Raw genomic sequence first — 13,248 nt, 5'->3', positions numbered from 1 at the left:
TATTGCATCTCTGTATCTGTTGGTGGGGGGGATGGGGATCAAACCAGAGTTTATTTCAAGATCAACCTCTCTTCCTTAAGCTGCATTTTTAAAGTACCTAATGCATTCCTGCATACAACATTACTTAGTATGTTGAGTGCAGCTGAATAACGTTTATGGTAGCAGTAACTCTGAATTGCGTTACTGGATTTTGCATAAAGTCTGAGCTGAATGTTGCATTAATATAGCTTTTGTTTGCATTTAAATGGTTTCTTTCCTAAAAACAAAAGAAAAGGCATGCTTTCTAAGACAGCAGTAGATGGTAACTGTCCTTTCTCCAGGGCATTCTTTTCTATCAATGTCTTTGTTTCCACTTTCTGCAGGACTCTGTCCACAGGAGAACATGGGTGTATTAAGAATAAGCTTAATTAAGTCTTTTGGATAAAGTAAGGGAAGAGAAAGGGGAAGAGATGCCTTATACACTTGAACTTTCAGCTTTTTGTTTTCAAGCATCCATTATGCTGCTTTGTGCTTCTGTATATTAAGATCTTAAGAAGTGTTGCAATTTAATGCAGAACCCTGTATACTAGCCTATACTTTTCTTCAAAGAGTTACTTCAATGAATGTATTTCATGTTGTATAAAAAAGCAGAAAAGTTTTATTAATGTTTTTCCCCCCTGTTCTGCCTTTTCACTGGTTATTAAAACTTTGCTGATCCATGTCTACTTTCTAGGGGAAGCTTTTTTTTACACAACATTCAGGTTAAAGAAGGCTATGATCAGACAATGCTGAACAATATCACCATGCCAGTTTTTCATGTCATATTGGTATGTAGATGGCTGGTTTCTCCATGAATCTACCTGAAATAGTATTTCACTTCAAGTGCAACAAATCTGCGCTGATAAATGTAATCATGGTTTCTGCTCTAGTGGTGGTGTTAATTGTTTGTGGCTCTTTGGGGCAGATGTGGTTTATTGGACTCCATGCTTATTACAAACACTTGATTCTATTGGAAGTTCTACACTTTGAGCCCTAATATTTTCCAGGGAACTAAGTATCAACCTATATATTTTTGTTTTCTAGTTTGTTAGGGGAAACATAATTCATTGTGAAGGAAATATTTGGATTATGTATAGTTGAAATGAAAAGGAAAGCAGATGAATAGTCAAAAATCAATTAATTTACATCAAAACTGTACATTTTTTCCTTCTCTTCTGTAGTTGGGAATTTCTTAGAAGAAAATAATTTCTTCAATGATCTAAATTAACTAAATTTAAAAAGTGCTGTGTTGCTGCTAGATTCTCTGTTTGCACAACTGCTAGGTGTCATGCTACTAGCAATGTTGTGCTTTTGTTTTGGTGTAATGCTTAAACTATAGGAAGATTCAGCAGCATTTTGACAAAAAGTATTTTAAATGGTTATAAAACAACAGACTAATGAAAAATTCAGTAAGCCATGCTTCCTTAAGGGCCTTTCACTCGTCACTTATCGAGTTTTATGGCATATTTGTCTGCCACAGACTTCTTCCTTCCTGTCTCTCCACATCTTTTATCTGTGCCTGACTGCAGCTTCTTTCATGCTGGTGCAAAAGCAGGCAAGAGCCTTCTACGCAGATCCGAGCAGATTGTGCACGGGGTGGAGATGCAGGTTCCTCGGAAGTATTTCTTTCTTATCTGGAACTGCTGATCACACTTGCCTCCTAAGGAGGTTAATGTTACATTTTCACATAGGCAGAGCTCTCCTCAAGTCTCCTTTCACAAATACTTTGCTGTCAGACTTCTGAAAGACTCTGGCCTTTGCTTAAAAGGGGCCATAAGTTAGAGGTCACTCCCCCTCCTCCCCCTTTTTTTTTTGGTCTTGGCTCTGTGCTTTGACAGAGTTGCATTTGGGAGGCCTATTGTTATGTTCTGGTAATGGGAGCTTTTAATTATGTTGAGGGAAGAGTTTGAACTTAATGTAGAAGAGATTTGTATGAAGAATTTCCATGTAGCTGTTCACAGTCTGAGTTGAAATGATTTTAAATGTAATGTCTCACTCATCTGAAAAGTTATTAGCCCGTTATTAGTTCCTCTACTAGGACTGATCATTCTTGCTGGGGCTGATACCCAGCTGATGTGGACCTGACTGTGAGCAGTGATTATGTGCCAGTACAGACAAGAATGACAAGTGAGCAGCTCGAAGATACATACTAGTTTTTAGTGGAATTGCAGACGGGGTACAAAAGACTTACTTTTCCCTTTTTCTGTCAATAATTTGTAAAAACTTCCCTAGATTACTTACTGTGTTACAGATGTAAATCCTTTCTGTGGGAAATTATAGATTAAGTGAGTTATGGAATACTGATTAAAAATGGGCTGCAGGTGTTGCTTTAGATTGAGTTCAATAGCTATGCGTGAATCACTCCTGTATTATAGACAGTTGGACTGTAAATTAAAAATAGTTTCCATATAGAACCACGTAAGTGGGTTGGAAATGTGTATTGGGAAGGCTGATTTTCAGATGAATGGGCAGTGTATTGGATTTGCTGGGGGCTCTTAATTCAGAGATAGCTCAGTGATAGTCTTGTTACTCTTCTACTTCTGGCAGGAGCGTGTTGAGCCATCCATGACAGATTCTGTGGTGGTCACACAGATGATGGGAGTCTGCAGAGAGTATTAACGCGGACTTAGAAACATTAAGAAAATGATACAGAATGTCTTCAACACTAAATAGAAAGGTGAAGCTGAGGTGTGGAGCAGTTCTGCTTTAGGATGTTCTCACAGGTCAGGTGTTGGTCTGGTCAGTCTCTTCCTCTCCATAGTCAGTGGCGAGTAATACATGCTCCTGGAAGGCAATTCAGAGTGTGTGTCTCAGTGCTGAGTTTTGTGGGAGTGTAGGCAAACTGTGGTAGAGCTAGCTTGTCGAACTCTCCTTGCCCTATAGGCTGACAGTCATCTTGCCTGATTTCAGGCATCTATTTCAGGGTAGGATGAATCAGCCCCTCAAAGTGCTTCTTTTCTACTGAAGTGGTTTGGGAGTTAACTTAGAGTTGCTGCCTCATTCAGTGTCCAAAGTTTGGGAGTAATTCTGTTCTCTCCCAGCCCCCCTGCCACTCCACAAGTGTTTACAAATACCATTACTACTTACTGTTTTGACTTGTCCATTTTTGTTACTGCTAGCAGAATTTTGTGAAAATAGTTCACAATAAACTGAAATAAAGCCATTTTTGTTAATATTTCATTGTAATAAGCTGATGTGCTTAAAATTATGATAATGAGTCTGAAACTGAGCAATTACTTACCATTTTATAGGCAGAAAGATATTTTGTCTGAGTGGCATGGATTGAATGAAATTCCCAATTTTAACTTTTTCTGAATAGCTGAATACATAAAAACAGTAGAAATCTGAACATAAGGAGCCTTTATGATACATGATGATAAATGTGCAGATGAAAGGAAAAGAATTTGTGCAAATTGGGTAAGACTTCTGTAGATTTGCTTTGTCTTCACCATGAGTTAATATCAAACTCCTGTTCTGGGTTTTTTGGGGTTTTTTGTTTGTGTGTGGGTTTTTTTAATAAAAAGGTAATCTCCTACTTTAAGGAGCATGAAGTCTTTCATTTTGTTTATCTGTTTTATATAAATGAAAAAAAAAAACCACAACAAAGACTTCTCACAGTCCAGAGAGCTTTTTAAGACAGCATATTTCATGACCACTGAATAGTAACTTGCTCTTTGAAATATCCAATTAATAAAAATACACTATAAACAAGATCCTCAAATGAAACATGTACATTGTAATACACATGGCTTTTAAATTCAGTCAAGACTGGTTGTGTAACTTCAGCTTTATGGCAAGTACTGAGCATAGGTTGGCTCTTCCTTCTGTTATGGAAGATGAATATTCATGGTATGAAGTAAAGCAAACTGAAAGGCATGTTTGTTTCTTCTTGGAAACTTGAAAGTTGTCAGTGAAATGATTAAATTTTTACTTAGTTTAATAATGGAACATCTTTGACTACTTGTAAATAGTATCTAGTAACTTATCAAAACTGGAAAAAGGGTAAAACTGGCCTTTATAAATGGCTTATGCCCTTTCCTAGTAAGCAGTGAAGGGATGTTTTGTCTAGGTATGACTAAAGGCATTTGCTACTTTTTAGCATACTATTTACCTCTTTAGTTTTTTCAAGACTTACCTCTTGATTTTTTTTTTTTGTTCCCAACTTCCGCCCCCCCCAATCCCCCCAAAATATTGTTGCCTTCCCAAAAACCACAGAAGACTGAATTTGCAAGCATCTGTACTTTGGTATACTTGCTTTTTATTGCCACTTTATCAGTGTTAATTTGTAAGAATGGTCTCATGGAAGCTGGAGGGTGGTAATTCTATAAAGTGCTGTTTTAGAAGATGGATTGCTGAAAGGAAACAAAATAAGAAATGTTCAGTGTCTATGAAAAGCAGTTTTACTACTTCAGAAAGGGCTTTGCCTCCTCCTTTCTTTTAAATAGTATAATACTGAAAACGAGTGTGTCTGTTAAATATGCCATTAACTTCAGCTAAATTGACATAATGTTGACAGTTATTATGAGAACTGTTTCAAAACTAATTATGCTAATTAGAATGTAACTACCAGTAATTGCATGTATTCAAACAGCACACCAACACCCTTTTGTGTGTTTTATTCCCCAGATGCAAGACAGCCATTTGTTGCCTGAGAAGCTGCAAAATTATAGTTTAGATAATAAATGATTGCAAACAAATAAAATACATTCTTTAGAAACACTAACTGGTTAGATAAGTGAATGACAGTATCAATTGTGCTTGGGCAAACCACATAATAAATAAAAGGCCTTTATTTAAATGTTTTATGTTAGAATTGTAGGCAATTTTTCAAATCATTGTCTATATTCAGTTTTACCTAATGAGTATCAGGCATAGCTGAATTTATTTTAAAATAAACTTAGAGAGCAAGAAGAACCTGCATCTGAAACTTAGGTTGCTTTAAATTTTAGCTCTTTCTGTCCAGGAATTCAGGTCTGCAATGCCTAAGATTGTTGGTTATGTCTGTAAGCAGCTATTTAATACTCTGCAAGTTAATGAGCATGTACAAGGATGACACTTGTGAGAAACACCAAGAAGATACAATAGAAATTGCCTAAGTAGCTAATCTTGGGTCTGTCTCTAAAATCTCCCCAAGATAGTTAGCTAGATTTAAGAAATACTGAATTTGAACTGAGGAAATTATTTGAATGCTAAGCCATTGTATAGATTTGAATGCCGTACTCTTGTTTGCCCTAAAACCAGCTCAACATCTAAGACTAAGCCCGGAGAATCTTTTTAAAATGGAAAGTATTTATTCCTATGAAATGCTAAAATTGCCGAGTAATGGTAGCAGGTTTTCTGTGCTTCAGTTGCTTCTAGCTTTTAAGACTAGAGAGTTGTTCTCCCTTGTGTATTTTATTTCAGTAACTGTTTACCCATGAAATATGTATTTGCATTCATATTTCTTTGTCTGTATTTGCCTTCTAACAAATTCTTAATTGCAGTTCTAATTCAGTAGTTAGTTCTAATTTAGTAGTAGAGAAAGGGAAATGAACATCCATCTTAAGTACTCGTTTATACTCAATATTTGTACACAGCAAAAGGCTGGAGTAGACCTGGTCCAGACCCATGAAACCGTAGTACTTCCTGACAAACTGATGCAAGAAGCTGATGACTGGGCGCTCTGTTTCACAAATTTAGATATATCTCTATTTGTCTATATCATTTTTTTTAAACTAGTTACTACACATTTGGGTTTAAAACACATTTGTAGATTTAATTGCTTGACAGAGTTCTAGATGTTTGACTCCTTTCCTAAATTGTCTGATTAAAACTAATGGCTTTAATTCTCATGCTTTTCTTGCGCATTCTTGGTGGATGAAATACAGAAGTGGTCATGGCCAGGATTAACTCTCCTCCCATAGAGAGCTTTCGATTTCTCAGAATTTAGAACATATCTCATGCTGCAGAGTATCATTAGTTAAAGTATAATGGGAAAAGTAGGTAAAATAATAATCTCGCATAGAAGACTGACCTAGGTTAAAGAATCTTGCAAGCATGTCTAACGTATCTTCCAAACATACCCACTTTGTGGTGAAGTAGGTCTCCTCCTGTCAGCCTCGGTTAGCTTCCAGCTGACAGGATGTATTTGAGCATATTCTAGAACTGAAAGGAGATGTTAGTCTAAGTACTTTGCACAGTTTATTAGAGCTGAATGTAGGTATAATCCTCTTTTGTATCCTATTAACGGTACAAAATCAGTAGAGATCAAATGTGTGTAGGAGCTAGCAATACATCCCTATTTTGCACATGAACAGCATGCTTCTATTTTCCAGGCATCCCACATAGTGATCTTCCTCCCTCATGAGAGACTTTCCCCAAACAGTGAAAAGGCTCACTAGGACCAGTTTCTACTTCTAGATGATGAAGCTAGGGCTGTTAAAATTGTCTTCCTTAGCCTGTGTTGTCAGCTGAGCATGCCTTATTCTTTTAGATTTTCATTTGGTCTGCAGGACCCGCACAGTCGAGATCAGTAAGCTAGGTTAAATGTAGTGCTTCACCCCTAGAACTGAAGCTTCCGACTGTTAGTAGTTACTCTGAATAAGGGCTTATTCTGCTTGTCTGCTGTGATATTTGAGTACTCTGTGTGTGGTGTTAGTGATGGTTATCTTAAAATGTCATCTAGAATTGTGTTGCCAGTATCTCTTCAAAAGAAAAAAGTGGAAAAAGTGGAAAGTGTTACAGAAGTGAGGCCACGAACTTTCATGCTCGTAAAATTAGCCACATGAGAAACAAGAGAGTTAATGGTGGTTTGGCAACGAACTACACAACCAGAAGAAACTGATGTGTAATCATTTATAGTGTTTGAAGTTTAGATGCCTTTCTGGGAATACAAGCTTTCTCAGCTTGTTGGACTCTGCTTAGAGGATAATGGAATAAAATTTTATGATCTGCGATTAACAAGGAATAAGACTGAGGAATATAGTGATGGACTTTTCTGGCCTTAGATCAAAAGCTTCTGCAACCCCTTAAAGGATTTATAGGGGAGGGGGATAAAGAGGGTAAAAAGGACATGGAGAGCAGGAAGAGAAGAGACTGGAAAAATGACTGGCAAAGGGATGGATTTAGGAAAATTTAGCTAAAATGCTGTCACCTGGTCGCCATCACAAAAAGCAGAAGAAAACTGACTACTGTGATTTCATTGTCTAGTCAGTTAACATGTTAATTCAAACACTGATTCATCTGTAGTTTTTGACATTTAATGAGAAAATATTTAATAACAAGTTGCAAGTAGGTTCTGCTTTGCTTGAGGAGTGTGTGCTGATGTACAAATCTCCTGTTGATGGTCTGATTTCCACTCTCGGAATTATGTGATAAAATTTTAAACAAATGTCACTCACAGCTCTGACTTTAAAATAAATGAGATAAAGTAGGCATGAGGGAATACCATTATAAGTGTAGGAAAATCGTTGTCTGCACTTCTGTCTGCATTCAGGATCTGAAGGCATAGTAAGATGTGTTGATAAGCTCAAAGTGAGTGTTCCCTGTGTTCCCTAGGTGGGTAGCAGTAGGTTAGGGCGTTATTTGGAGTTCCTATGGGGCAGTTACAACCTCTCTGACTGTTCTTAGCAGTCTTAGGAATTTGGTACCTATGCATAATTAGGATGAGATGATTAATTAAAAAAAAAAAATGCTGTAGAGGATAAGGTACTGCTGTACTGATCTGAATTTTAATAGTGAAACTATGTATTGTCAAGAAACTTAATCTTGAGCATTGTAGAAATTTTTTCCTGATGCTGCTTGGGAGTAATTATCACTGTAGAAAACTTGACTTCTGCTGTGGCAGCTTCAGTTATTAGAAATGCAAATACTGGAACTCTTCAAACTTCCTAGTGAAGTCTGGCCTAAAATAGTGGACTTTGCTTGGAAGATGATAAGGTGTATTCCTTTTTGCTCAGTTTTTTGCTGTGGGGCAGTATCCTTATATTAAGGGATAACGAGATAGGGCACGTTTTTAAATTGATGAAGTAACATTTTTGTTTTCCTCTCTGTATGTCAACATGTTCTCATGCCTATGGTACTTGCAAAGTGATTATAACGTAGCAGAGGATGGAAGCAGACAGCGTGGGAACAGTAACTCTGATGCCTCAAGCTGAAGTACTCCCACGGTTCTGATGATGGCTGTAACTTAAAACAAAGAGACTCAAACTGAGTTGAATGACACTGCTGACTTACAGGCACTGGAGCGGGGAGGGGAAATGTAGTATATCAAGATCTCTCTGGTGGGAATGGAAGTTTCTCCTCTTTTGATTTTTCTTAGTTCTGAACAAGCAAAGGTGTATAGCAAGGATTTTTCTGCAGGCATTTTTCGATTTGAGAACATACTACAGAGCCTACTTTTGTGTTGGATGAGGCACTGCTACCTCTAATCCCTTACATTTCCAGGTTTAAAAGCAGATGCAGTTTTACTGACTTAAAACTTTAAGTGGGTTGACTGCCACAGTTCGGCCTCAGCACATGCTGCTGGGTATTTGTACCTATGGGTTTTAGTCAGACTTTCTTGTACATTCATGTGGAATCAGATGTCTTACTGTAAATTGCGCTTCTGTCCTGTGGAAGCAGATGGGAACGTGGACTTCAATATTTTTTTACTTTACGTTACCTACTAATCTTCCTGCAAGCCCTCTCTTGGGCTGATACAACAGTGATTTAAATTGTTCTGACTTCACTGGTGAGATGCAGTCACCATGTTTGTTTCACTCTTATGTATGCTGTCACAGTGGACTGATGACTTTAGCATCAACTCTGTTTTCATCTCAGTAAAGCTAGAAAAAGTTCTACTTGCTTTTTTCTTTTATTACAATATGCACTATTGTGGTGCATATGTCTATATCCAGTTCCATCATATTTTTAGTAAAGCAATAGTACAGTAAGGTCATTGCATCTATTAAGAATTTTCTTTCATCATGTTGTGGAGATTAAGAAACCTAGATAAGTGCTCAAGTCAACCTAGTGTCACTTGAGTAAAAGATGTAATAATCAGCGGGAGATTGGTTAACTGCTACTGTCTCATGAATGCATTTAACCTTTTGATCATTGCTGAATATCTGTAATTATGTGGTGCAGTGGAAGATACTCAGTATGTGGTCAGTTAAATTCAGAAATGATGACTGGCTTTGTAATGCGTGGAATAATTTGATAGTAAGGTACACTTGGCTGATCACGGATTCCTAATTCTCTGTTGTTTATTTTAAAAAGGGTGAAAGTTGGTAGTAAGAAACAAAGTTGAATTATGAGAGTGCCTGCTGTAAATAAGGGAGGAAAGAGAGTGAGCTCAAGTTTACTAAGAAAACTAACCTACAACTAAAGTGGAGTTGGATCTCAGTGTATTTCATTGATTGTGTGACCAGTAAAAGCATATCCTGAACAAACTTCCCTAGCGTGATGCTGCTTTTCTAGAAACCTGTAACTGTGAATAAATGTTTTTTGGTATGTTTGTTATATGTGCTCTTCTTATCAAATATGGGACAAATTAAAACTAGTGATCAGTAGGAGAGCATTCCCTTTTATTTCAAACTTCTGTAGTTTGTCGTAATGGATCTTAGGTCCATGGGGAGTCAAGACTTCGGCCAGGTGAACTACCTGCTGAATTAATTTGAATGTTGAAACGCTTAACTACTGCTCTCTAATGAAGGAGGGTGCTTTTGTGAAGAAGAATGACCATGTAGTGGGAAGTGTTGAATCTTATAGTGGAAGGAACAGCCAAAACACATTAAGAAGAATTATACATCTTTAAGGGAAAGTACGTTAATATGTTATTGAGAAAATATTGCATTATTGCAAGTGTTGAGATTAAATGCTTCTAAAAAGGAAAATGGGGCATCAAAATAAAGGAGACTAGATGCATCATTGTTCAGAGTGATTTAAAAATAAAACAAGAACTTAAACCCTTCCAAAGTTTAATAATTGTGGTTGGAATGCAGCTTGCCTATTACTGTTTTCACATAAGAACCAAACTTCTGAGTATCTACAAGGGATTATTCAGAATGTAATTGCTATTATTGTTTTGCCATGAGAATTTTTTAAGAATTTCCCTCCTTTTCCATATACAGAATCTAAAATATTCTGTTGAGATGATTGTTAGAAAATGTCTCAACTGAGAGGATTCATTTTATTTGTTCTCTGAAAACGTAGCTAGATACATGGAACTGCTAACTTACAGGAGTTATGCCATTTTAAATCTGAATGTTTGTTCTTTGGCAGTCCTCGGGGAAATACTGAGACAAGTAGTTCAGCAACTTTTTTAAAAGGAAGAACATTTTAGTATGTATGTAATTTCTCAGTTCTTGTTGAAAAGAGATCCATGAGAGAAACAGACTGTATTCATGATGTGCCTGTGCTTTCAGAAACAAATTTCTTTTATGCTATTGTATAATTACAGAAAACTTGGAAAATTGGAGGGCTTGCTGTCTTGGTTGGTGATTCATCTATGCTTTTTGCTGCAATAAGAAACACAACATTTGATGCAAAAGGCAAAATCAGTGAAGTTGAAATGTCTGTTTTAACCAATGTTCTCCTATATGTTCTGTCATTGAAAGGGAGGTTGATTACTTACTTAAAACGTATTTAAAAAACAAGTTTGCTTGTGCAACGATTATTTTTCTTCTGATATTTTCATGACTGAGTTACTACCTTTCTAAGCCCTCTGAATGGCTAAACCAGAAATGGGTTGGTGCAAGTAGGATTTTGTCCGGCAGGTGGCATAAAAACCCAGTGTGTACCTACACTGTCCATAGAATGTACATCCTTTTCTCATGGCTACTCTTACATGTATAATTGAGACTGTTGGCAAGGTATATGTGCTTTAGTATGAAAAAACAGTTTATTTTCAAGACCCTTAAGATATAATCAGAAAACCAATAGTATTTTCTTTTTTTTTAAGAAACCACCAGTCAACTGTACTTTATGTGTAAGAAATTGTTGCACCCCTACACTGACCTGTGGCTTGCCAATTCTGTAGATTTATCAGCTCTAGAAGAAGAGAATTAGAATTTTGTTAACTAAGGAATCTTGAATTTCTCCCTGCTCGTGATGTGTATTCTGAGTAATATACAGTGACTCAGAAGAATAGTAAAATCTCTCTTAACACATTGATGGACCTAGTAGCTGGATTGCACTCTCAGATACACAGCAAACCAGCCTGGCTTATCTGAACGTGTTTTTGTGTAATGTGGTGAAGGAGAACACAAATTGAATAGCACTCTCAAGCCATGCAGTGTGTATTGCCCAAAAGTCTTTACTTCTGAAATACAAAAGAGATGTAAAAGGAGCATTGTGCTTTGCTCTGTGTGCAGGGGTAGGATTGTAATACTGAAGGGGGATATAGGAAAATACTGCTAAGAGCTCACAGTTTTGTTGTCAGCCCAGCAATGCCTTCTCAGTGCTGTAGCTGGGGACTCATAGGAAGCAGTGCCTTGAAAACATTTGGCTGGTGAAGCATGTCTGTTTTCTTCTCCTGAGGGGTACTGCTTATCATGTTGAGCCCTGAGAGGGAGCTCTTGGTTTCACATGGAGCATTTATTCCATATTTTTTCTAAGCCCTTAAAAGGGACATTAGGCAAATGTATACAGGGCCATAAATGGCTATGTAGATGAAATACTGTAACTTTTACACTTTTAATATTAAAATGTGTATTGTTTACAGTGTCTAAAATTGTGTATGAGTTATTATGTCTTAGTAGTTAATGATGATGTTATGGATGTTACTTGATTCTGTTAAATAGTTTCTCAGAATTGCAATGTATGTTAATAATTATTAATGAATTGTCTTTATCGATCTCATAATTTTAAACAAGGCACCTTTAGCTCCTAACACTCTAAAATGGGAGAATTGCTTTCCCTTTTTCCTGAAGTAATGTGCAAGTTCATATGATACCACTGCATAGCTTCTATGGGTAAATGAGATCTTGGAAAATAAATCATGAAAACCGAGTGGTGGATTTTCATTACCCTGTTCAGATAGTTTGTGGTAAAACTGGCCTATATTCCCTCACTGATTGAATATCTTAAATATGCTTTCCTATTAATATTGAAACGAACATGCCTGCCTGTGGTTGTATAAGAGGAAATTCTTGCTGCATATATTGTAGAGCTACAGTTCTGTCCGCTAGTCTGTACATACAGACTAAAAAGGTATCTGCTTCTTCAGGTGGATTACAGCTGCCCTTACCTCTGTGACAGCGTAAGTGTGGGTCTGTCAATTTTGGCTGCTAATTTTGATGAAACGTCTCACTTCCAATGCTGTAGCCGATTTCAGTGACGCTTCACAGAGCAACAGAGCTTTCAGAACTTGAAGGAAGAAGAGGCAGATGGATAGTGTGTTTCCATAGCCTTTTATTCCTCAGAAAACATTAAAAGCATTGCATTAAAGAAAACTCTTGGGGAATGTAACAGTAGGTAGTGATACTGTAAGTTTCTGATTTATATAAGATGGCTATGTGTTGATCTGTATAAAATTCTTTAAAGATTATCTTCATTTTGATTCACTTCCACAATGATTTTTCAAACTGATATAAGAAATATGTGTACATCTTCCAGCTCCCAATATAATACATGGCTTTGGCTTTCATGCTTCTGTAACTTCACTTGATGATGATCTGGTATCCATTATGATTTCTAATGAAATCCCTTTGTCCCACAGCATTGTGGAGTGACAGTATGGAAGGTTTGGTGTGGATATGTATGTACAGGAGGGCTGAAAAATTTTGGGTGAGATAGTTGTTTTTACAGATTTTTTTTTTGTGGGGTGTGTCTGTATAGGGTGTTTGAAATTCAGTGTAAAACATTGTGGGTAAATTCCTTTAGGAACGGAAACTATTTTCAGAATGCTACAGAACAGAAATGTGATCTCTGTGTTATGATTTCTTACTGATATGCAGAGTATGATTGTTTTGGTGTGGCATGTAAAGGTGGCTCAATATCTTTTATGACCATTCAGAAAGATAACCTTGGGCTCCTTTGTGGAATTGTAATGTCATCTTCCCTTGGCAGTTTATACTCTAATCTATCCTTAAAAGTAACTTCAAAAGGCTTCAATATACAGTTTTTGTATTTGAAAACTTTGAGACCTATGGTGTGTCTTGAGAAGAAATAATCAAAGTGGGATTGACCTCTGGGAGATGGTCAAAGATGTTGCCAGAATTTGATTCATGTTTCATTCATAGTGGATAGGAAGCTATGCTGCCATAGGCT

At 36.8% G+C, this 13,248-nt stretch overlaps 1 protein-coding gene across 1 annotated transcript in view; it reads left to right on the top strand.

The window, feature by feature from the left end:
* The window catches only part of MAST4 (microtubule associated serine/threonine kinase family member 4), a 293,953-nt gene that overhangs the window by 77,861 nt on the left and 202,844 nt on the right, over nucleotides 1-13,248 (top strand).

The sequence above is a fragment of the Gymnogyps californianus genome, chromosome Z (assembly GCF_018139145.2).
Source record: "Gymnogyps californianus isolate 813 chromosome Z, ASM1813914v2, whole genome shotgun sequence".
NCBI lineage: Eukaryota > Metazoa > Chordata > Aves > Accipitriformes > Cathartidae > Gymnogyps > Gymnogyps californianus.
This window is presented reverse-complemented; position numbering and strand designations above follow the sequence as displayed.